At 50.0% G+C, this 9200-nt stretch overlaps 2 pseudogenes; both read left to right on the top strand.

Moving 5' to 3' along the window:
* The first annotated feature begins 236 nt into the window (after positions 1-236).
* Positions 237-415, top strand: LOC144674448 (U2 spliceosomal RNA; annotated as a pseudogene).
* A 6766-nt stretch (positions 416-7181) lies between these two features.
* LOC144674452 (U1 spliceosomal RNA) lies at positions 7182-7325 on the top strand (annotated as a pseudogene).
* Positions 7326-9200: the final 1875 nt, after the last annotated feature.

Genomic DNA, 9200 nt, shown 5'->3' with positions numbered 1-9200 from the left:
GCAATGGGGAATGGTCGCTGTCTAAGACCTTTCTGCCACAGCGCACCGAGGGACTGGGAACTGTTTAAATCCCCTCGGGCCTTACAGCTCAAAATGAAAGGCTGTAAATGATTGTAATGTTGTTTGTACTGATGCACCTGGTGATACATTTTATAAAAGTTGAACCGGATTGTACCCTTGTAACGGTGTTTTTGAAATGGTTTGGGATGTGTTTTAAGATATTTTATGAATAAAGTATATTTTTGCAAAAAATAAAAAAAAATCTATTCTTATCAGTTTAATATCTGATACGTCCCTTATCTGGGGACCATATATTAAATTGATTTTTGGAGCAGGGAGATGGAATAGGGGCTTGCTCCGTCCACTCCACGCATCGACCCGGTATTGCAGTATCTCTGGGAATGGTGCACCACCCCTTTCCAGGGGATTTTCAATGCTAAAAATAGTTTTCTTACAAACATCTGCTTTCTTTACTTTTCAACATGTACATCTTTCAAAACCCAACTTTCTTTCTTTCTCACTCACCCGCAGCAGCTACACACAAAAAACACGCACGCTCACCGAACGCTCACAGGCAGCACTCTCATCTCACAAACACTCTACGTCACTCATACAAAAACATCTTTCACTTGCAAATACACCTCTCAAACACTGTCTCAGCTGCACCTTTCGCCTCACAACATTTTAAACCCGCTCTCTGCTGCCGCTCCCGCCCGCTGCTGCTGCTGCTGCTGATACAGCAACAATCAAAACACAAGCCTCAAAGCTCACACACTTTACACAGCTACTCGGAAACGTCTACATCCACGTTCACACAATCCTTACACTGCACAAGGAGCCCATTCCGCCCGTCGTGCCTGCACCAGCTCTCCCAATGATCATTTACCTCGTGCCATTCTCCTCCCTTCTCCACGTAACCCGGCACATGCTTTCATTTCAAATAATCATCTCATTTCCTCTTCAATTGAACCTGCCTCCGCCACGCTATCAGGTGGTGCATTCCAGATCCTGACCACTCGCTGCTCCTATCACTTTTGCATTTTTGCCAGTTACTTTAAACCTGTGCCCTCTCCTTCTCGATCCTTTCATCGGTGCAAACAGTTTCTCCCTATCTACTCTCTCCAGATCCCTCATGATTTTGTATACCTCTATCAAGTCTCCTCTCAGACTTCTTTTCCCCAAGGAATACATTCCCAACTTCTCCAACCTTACTTCATAACTCAACCTCCTTGCCCCTGGAACCAAACTCGTAAACCTCTTCTGCACTCTCTCCAATGCCTTCACTACCTTCCTAAAATGCAAGTCAAAATGCAATCCATCAGAGTCAGCATGGCTTTATGAAGAGTAAATCGTGTTTGACTAAATTGCTAGAGTTCTTTGAAGATGTGACAAGCAAAGTGGATAATGGCGATCCTGTAGATGTAGTATGTCTGGACTTCCAGAAGGCATTTGATAAGGTGCCGCACAAATGTTAATACGCAAGATAAGATCACACGGAGCTAAGGGTAATATATTTGCTTGGATAGAGCTTTGGCTAACCAACAGAAAGCAGAGAGTCAGGATAAATGGGTCTTTTGTGGATGGCAAGCTGTAACTAGTGGGGTGCCACAGGGTTCCGTCCTTGGGCCCCAACTATTTACTTGGATTCAGGAGTAGATGGTACCATAGCTAAATTTGCAGATGACACCAAAATAGATGGGAAAATAAGTTGCAATGAAGAAATAAGAAATTTACAAATGGATATGGACAGGTTAGGTGAATGGGCCTAAATTTGGCAGATGCAGTTTAACGTGGATAAGTGTGAGGTTATCCATTTTGGTCAGAAGAATAAAAAGGCGACCTATTATTTAAATGGAGAGAAACTTCAGAAATGCTTCAGCGCAACGAGATCTTGGTGTTCTCGCACATGAATCACTGAAAGCTGGTATGCAGGTACAGCAGGTAACAAGGAAGGGAAATGGAATCGCTTCTCAGCCTTTTGGTTAAGATCAAGTGTAGTCGTGAAGCGATGGCTATAACCAGTCGAGCCCCTTATGATGGGCTACGTAACACCGTTCGGGTGAGGGTGAAGGACACCGTAGGAGGAGCACCCATGGATCGGGCCTTCTTCATCATGCGGATCCTGTTGAAGGCATGTGGATTTGAAGCGGAGGAGATCTACTCCCTGCAAGACTTTCCCAGCGCTGGATGTTTCGATGTGACTTTGAAGCGAGTGGCAGCTTGCGTCAAGTTCCTGAAGGTGTTCGAGGAGAAGAGACACCAGCCGGACATAAAAATCCTGACGGTGGACCCGCTCTATGCTCTGCCGTTGCAACGGGACCGTGTGGTGACGGTGCATCTCTACAACGCCTACGTCCCTGTCGTCGATGTGTTCACCTTCCTCGCCAGGTACGTCGACAAGGTTGGGAGCTGCACCAAGGTTAGAGACGCCTGCGGGATTTGGACATGCAAACGCCAGGTTAAGGTCACGCTCAAGACCCATGGTAAGGGAACCATCTTCCACCCTCCTTCCAGCTTCGCTGTCGGGGGAAGCCGTGGCTACCTTGTCTACGCTGGGCAACCCAAACTTTGTCGCTCGTGCGACAAGTCTGGTCATGTGGCGGCCAACTGCAGCGCCGCCCTCTGCAAGAACTGCAAACAGGAAGGGCACCAGACAAAGGACTGCATCAGACTAAGTGCTGCAACCTGTGTGGCGAGGCAGCTCACCTCTACAGGACCTGCCCCAAACGCTGCCTCACTTATGCACAGGCAGCCAAAGCCAACAAGGGGGAAACAGAAGAAATGCTTCGTGTCACCACTACCAAGGACACTTGCAACATTGTTCTCACTTGCCCCCAGTGAGAACAATGGGACAAAGGAGGACACAGAGAGAGACAAGGTGGAGGAAAAGATTGAGGCAGCAGACAGCCGATCAACAGCACTGCCCCCTGAGCCTCCCACTCCTCAGGCGAGCGAATCAATGGAGGAGGAGGAAGCAGCGGAAAATCAGCAGGGGGAGTGACAGCTGGTGAAGAGAGCCAAAAGGAAGAAGGGACCAAGCCACTTCCCAGACAAGTGGCAAGAGGCGTCTCCCATCCGACACGGATAACAAGGGCAGCTGCTCTTCGGACGAAGAAGTGCCTGGGCGGCCCCTGCAGAAGAAGCGGCAAAGCTCTAGGGAGTTGGAGGACGAGACACCCGAGCTCCAGAACATTGGAGACAATGAGGAGACCAGCGCACCCCAACTTTGCCCACAACCCGAAGAATCCAGCGCATCCCAGCCCCAGGAATCTGGGAGCAGTGAGGCGCTCAGCGCACCCCAGCTCCGGGAAGCCGGGAGTAGCAACGCCCCAGAGAGGGAGAGGATTGGAGAAGCTTCTCAAACAGAGGACATTTCAAATCCCATTCTCTGCACGAACCCCCAGATGCCACCTGATCAGAACATTGCCAATGGGGAGGTTCAGGACAGTTTCCTCAGCCCATCCAAAATGAGGCAATTTGTAAACCCTACGGGTATAAAGCAGCAGACTAAAGGTCTGGGACTCTCAGAGGCAACAGTTTGGTAAGAGACTAAATGCTTTAAAATGGATTTCAAAGATTGTAACCATAAATGTGCATAGCATTAAATCCACTACGCGATGTGTGGCGACCTTGGACTACCTTGCCAAGGTCAAAGCTGACCTGTTGTTTCTGCAGGAGTGTGCGATACCGCACCTCAGCTCCTACAGGCAATGGTCACGGTGGTGGTCGTACGGGCCATCGATCTGGTCGGACGGAAACGACTCTCATTCCTCCGGCCTGGGTATTCTGCTGCGGGGAGGCAACTTCACTGTCTCCGAGGTTAAGGAGGTGGTGGGTGGGTGCCTCCTCATAGCAGATGTAATGTACAAGAACGCTCCACTCCGGTTAATTAACGTGTATGCCCCAGCACAAAAGGCCGCCCGCTGGCGGTTTTTCAGCAGCTCCCACTGCTGTTGGTGACGTCCAGGCCGGTCATTGTGGATGGTGACTTCAACTGCGTCATCGATGCGGCTGGACGATCCGGCAGCGCCGACAGCAGATTGGACGCTATGTCCAGATCCCTGATGGAAACAGTTAAGGATGCCAAGCTACACGACGTCTTCAGCAACCCTGCAGACGGAGCGCAGCGTAGATACACCTGGTCGCGGCCAGACGGGTCCATTCGTTCCAGGATAGACTTCCTGTTTGTCTCCCGTGCATTCACAGTCAGATCCACCGACGTCAAGCGGGTGTTTTTCTCTGACCACTGCCTCCTAATGGCGGACTGCCACTTGGAGAAGGACCTGAGGGTGGGCAGGGGGGCATGGAAGCTTAATGTGCAACTGCTGACCCCAGAGAACATTGAGGAGCTCAAGAGGGATTACAAAGGTTGGAGAACCGTGAAACCCCTCTTTGAGTCCCTGACACACTGGTGGGAAGCGATCAAGGGAAACATCAAGAGGTTTTTCATCCTCAAAGGCACCCAGAAAGCTAGAAAGGACAGAGGGAAATGTCCCGACTCCAGAAAAACATGCAGAATCTGCTCCGGCTGCAGTCGATGGGGGTCGATGTCAAGGAGGAGCTCCAAGAGGTGAAGAGCCAGCAAGCCTCGCACTTTGCCTCGGAGGCCTCCAAGATCATCTTCCGTTCCAGAGTCCGCTCCGTGGAGCAGGATGAGACGTGCTCACGTTTCTTCTTCCAAAAGGTACACAGAGAGAGCTCTGTGATCAGCAGCCTGAAGGAAGAAGACGGCTCAGTAAAGTCATCACGGTCCGACATTTTGAGGATCAGCAAATCCTTTTATGCCGGATTGTATGACGTGAAGCCCACGGACAGCACGGCCTCCCAGTCCTTCCTGTCCTCTATCACGGAGGCCTTAGACGACAGTACACGGGAGAGCCTGGACAAACCGCTAACTCCTGACGAACTGACTAAGGCCCTTGAGTCCTTCGAGAAGAGTGAAACTCCCGGAAGCGACGGCTTGCCGGCGGAGTTGTATTCGGCTCTGTGGGACTTGATCGGCCCAGACCTGCTAGGAGTGTACGAGAGTATGCTTCTGGCCGGCAGTATGTCAGAATCCATGAGGAAAGGCATCATCACCCTCATCCACAAGCACAAGGGAGAAAGGGAGGAAATTAGAAATTGGCGACCCATTTCACTGTTGAATGTGGACTATAAGATTCTGTCCAAGGTCATCGCCAACCAGGTCAAATCCGCTCTGGAATTGGTGATCCACCCTGACCAGACCTGCACTGTGCCAGGCAGGAAGATCTCGGACAGCCTCGCGCTGCTCAGTGATACGATTGCCTCTGTACAGGACAGGGGTGTGGATACCTGCCTCATCAGCTTGGATCAGGAGAAGGCCTTTGACAGAATATCGCACACCTACATGGTGGATGTGCTCTCCAAAATGGGGTTTGGGGAGGGAATTCGAAATTGGATCCAACTGCTCTACACTAACATCAGTAGCGCAGTCTCGATCAATGGGTGGGAAACAGATAGCTTTCCGATTAAATCTGGAGTCAGGCAGGGCTGTCTTCTCTCGCCTGTTCTTTTCGTGTGTTGCATAGAACCCTTTGCCGAGTCCATCAGGAAGGATCCGGGCATAAGAGGAGTGACAATCCCAGGCAGTGGAGGCACTCAGTTCAATGCCTCCCTGCACATGGATGATGTCGCCGTCTTCTGCTCGGATCCGCTGTCGGTGCGCAGACTGATCCACATCTGCGACCAGTTCGAACTGGCCTCGGGAGCCAAGGTAAATCGTGGGAAGAGCGAGGCCATGTTCTTTGGGAACTGGGCTGACCGATCCTTTGTCCCCTTCACTGTCAGGGCTGACGGCCTGAAGGCGCTGGGAATATGTTTCGGAGGGACCGGGGCATGCGTTAGAAATTGGATGGAGCGAGTGTCTATGGTGAAAAGGAAACTGGGCATGTGGGAGCGACGCTCCCTCTCCATTGCGGGTAAGAACCTGGTCATCAGGTGTGAGGCACTCTCGCTGTTGCTGTACGTGGCGCAGGTCTGGCCCATTCCACACTCCTGCGTGGTGGCGATCACTCGAGCCATCTTCCACTTTATCTGGAGGTCAAAAATGGATCGTGTCCGCAGGGACGCGATGTACAAGCCTCTAGATAAAGGGGGAAAAAAACGTGCCCAACATCGCCCTCATACTGATGGCCACCTTTGTGTGTGGCTGCATCAAGCGGTGCGTAGACCCTCGGTACGCAAACACCAAGTGTCACTACATGCTGAGGTTCTACCTGTCCCCGGTGTTGCGAAGGATGGGTCTGGCCACGCTGCCGCGGAACGCTCCAAGTAGTTGGACCGTGCGGTACCACCTGTCCCTCGTGGGAAAATCTATGCAGAGAAACACCTTTGACCACAAGTCCATCAGGCAGTGGTCGGCACGTAACGTCTTATAGTCCCTGCGGGGAAAAGAGAGGGTGGATCCTGTGGGATGGTACCCCGAGCAGACTGTCAAAGTCATTTGGCAGAATGCCTCATCGCCAGAACTTTCCAACAAGCACCAAGACGTAGCTTGGCTGGTGGTGAGAAAGGCCCTCCCCATCAGATCCTTCCTATGCGCCAGGAGTCTCACCCCCTCTGCACGTTGCCCTCGAGTTGGCTTTGGTGGGTATGAGACCGTTGTTCACCTCCTTGTAGATGGTGCCTTTGCAAAGAAGGTCTGGAGAGAGATGCAGTGGTTTCTGTCGAGGTTCATCCCGAGCAGTTCTGTGACACAGGACTCTGTGCTCTACGGGCTGTTCCCAGGGACACACACCGAGACAAAGATCAACTGCAGCTGGAGGTTCATCAACTCGGTGAAAGACGCTCTTTGGTCTGCCCGAAACTTGTTGGTCTTCCAGCGCAAAGATTTGTCGCCGACTGAGTGTTGCGGACTGGCACATTCCAAGGCCGAGGACTAAGTGCTGACGGCGCACTAAAGCTTGGGGCAGCCGCCGCAAAGGCGCAATGGGGAAGGGTCGCTGTCTAAGACCTTTCTGCCACAGCGCACCGAGAGACTGGGAACTGTTTAAGTCCCCTCGGGCTGTACAGCTCAAAATGAATGTCTGCAAAACATTCTAATATTGTTTGTACTGATGCACCTGATGATACATGTTGTAAAAGTTGAACCGGATTGTACCCTTGTAATGGTGTTTTTGAAATGGTTTGGAATGTGGTTGAAGATATTTTATGAATAAAGTATATTTTTGCAAAAAAAAAGGTTCTCCCAGGACGAGGCTAGCCCATTGCACTTCGGGTGTGCTGACGCCTGCGATGTCCCCAAATGCGGGATACTCGACTGCAAAATTTGTGGTAGTGGGGGACTGCGTTCGCGCTCTCCCCTATTCACAATTCAAAGAATGGATTTCATCATATCTTTCATTTTCTCTTCTATTTCCTGTCAGCAACCTTTTCTGATAAAGAAATATATAACCCCCAATGTGTGCTCTTCAAAATCTATACTGGACTGGTTATTTAGTTTTTTCTTTCCTCCTCGCAAATATTATCCAACCCCCATTCTTTTCCTCCCTGTCATTATCAGCCGGCAATTATTCCATCTCTGCATCATTTTCGCCAGACCGTTTGTTTTGTGGCCGCCAAATTACTCGCGCCATTTTTAACCCCGCGTTTGCCCACTCAAAAATCTCTCTCAAACAACCCCCATCTAACACCCAACCCACCATCACAACAGTCCCCGCACTCCCAGCACCGCCCCACCCCCTATCTCTCTGGACGTCTGTATAAATACAAACTCATATCAGTCAGCTATTAACTCATATGCATTCACCATTTTAAACATGTAGCAGCGACCCCTCACTATTTCAAACATGAACAAGCACCCTGTCCCCATGTTCATTCTAATTACCCCCCTCCGAAACGAACAGCAGCCCCCACCCCCTCTGTATAATCTCCCCCTTGATCAGCCCCTTCTGTGACTCCTACCTTCTGAAACTCCTGCCCCCTCTCCCCATGTGTAAAGTCTTTCCCTGCCCCTTCTGCAGCTCACTTCCCCCGCTGTGGGTCCATCAATTCACCTGTGATTATTCCTTGAAGGCTTAAATAGCGCAAAGCGAAGAAATAAACAGAAAGAAAACTGGAGAAAGGCAGATAGAAATCTAAACCCTCAGTAAAATGACCACCGGGAATCCCGTTTAACCGTCAGAATGATCGCACAGCCCAAATTACACGCATTATCCCTGAATTATAACAAGATTTTAGGCAGTTTCACATTAGGACTTTTCATTTCCTCTTGTGGGGCTCCTGTTCCTCACACACCAGAGGCTAACCTGTAAGTTTTAGATTGCAAGGCTGGGCTACTTTAACCCCAGGATTTTCTTTTTGAAACTCCAGGCCCGCAGTCCAACAGGAACTGGTTAACCGGAGCCACCGAAAACCAGGGTCCCGGAGAGGAAATGAAATCTCGGGGTAAGAAACGGACACAAACTCACGTGGGCCCATGGGGCACGGACTTGGAGAAGGTCTCAGAAAACTCCTGAAGAAGAAGAGTCCATGTCCCAGTCTGGAGCTTCAGATTGCAGGTTTCAAAATAAAAATTCTTTGAGGGGTGGGAGAGAAAATTAATTCCATTAAAACAGAAAGCAAAGAACATTTTCAAACAAAATAATGCAAGAGCCAATGAATCACTCTCAGTTACAACTCGGCAACATCCAAATACAAACAAGTCAAAGAGTTATAAAGCAGATTGAGACAGAGGGAACACACACGCACATTAAACCAGAGTGGGGACTAGCTCCGCACTCTGGAGGCGGTTTTCGGATTGGGTTCCTAGCCAGGTATATCCTGAATGAGCAGTTTGCAGACTCCACCTCTGGCATGTTGGGATGTCTCTCAATCTGCTCCCCAGGAGGCCTGTCCATTGATATGTTAATCCCAGGGCAGGACAACTTTCTGATTCTTCCTGTCCTTTGACGTGTTCACCCCAGGAAAACAATGTTTCAGCCATTTTCTGGTTAATGTTAAAACTTTAACTCATCTTGTCGGGAATGTCACTACAGTTCGAAATATCAAACACTAAACCCCCCAACACAAGACTGTGCAAAGCATGTGGATTGTTACTGAGATTCCGTCTGTGATTTTTAGTGATGTCAGTGTGGATTGTGTAATCTGTGTGTGTGTGAGTGTTGCTGGTCCCATAATGTAACGCAAATGTCTCCTTGCAGCCTCTCAGTACGCCACTCATGGTCCCCTGGTACTTTTTG

The sequence above is a fragment of the Cetorhinus maximus genome, unplaced genomic scaffold (assembly GCF_964194155.1).
Source record: "Cetorhinus maximus unplaced genomic scaffold, sCetMax3.hap1.1 HAP1_SCAFFOLD_655, whole genome shotgun sequence".
NCBI classification, from domain to species: domain Eukaryota; kingdom Metazoa; phylum Chordata; class Chondrichthyes; order Lamniformes; family Cetorhinidae; genus Cetorhinus; species Cetorhinus maximus.
This window is presented reverse-complemented; position numbering and strand designations above follow the sequence as displayed.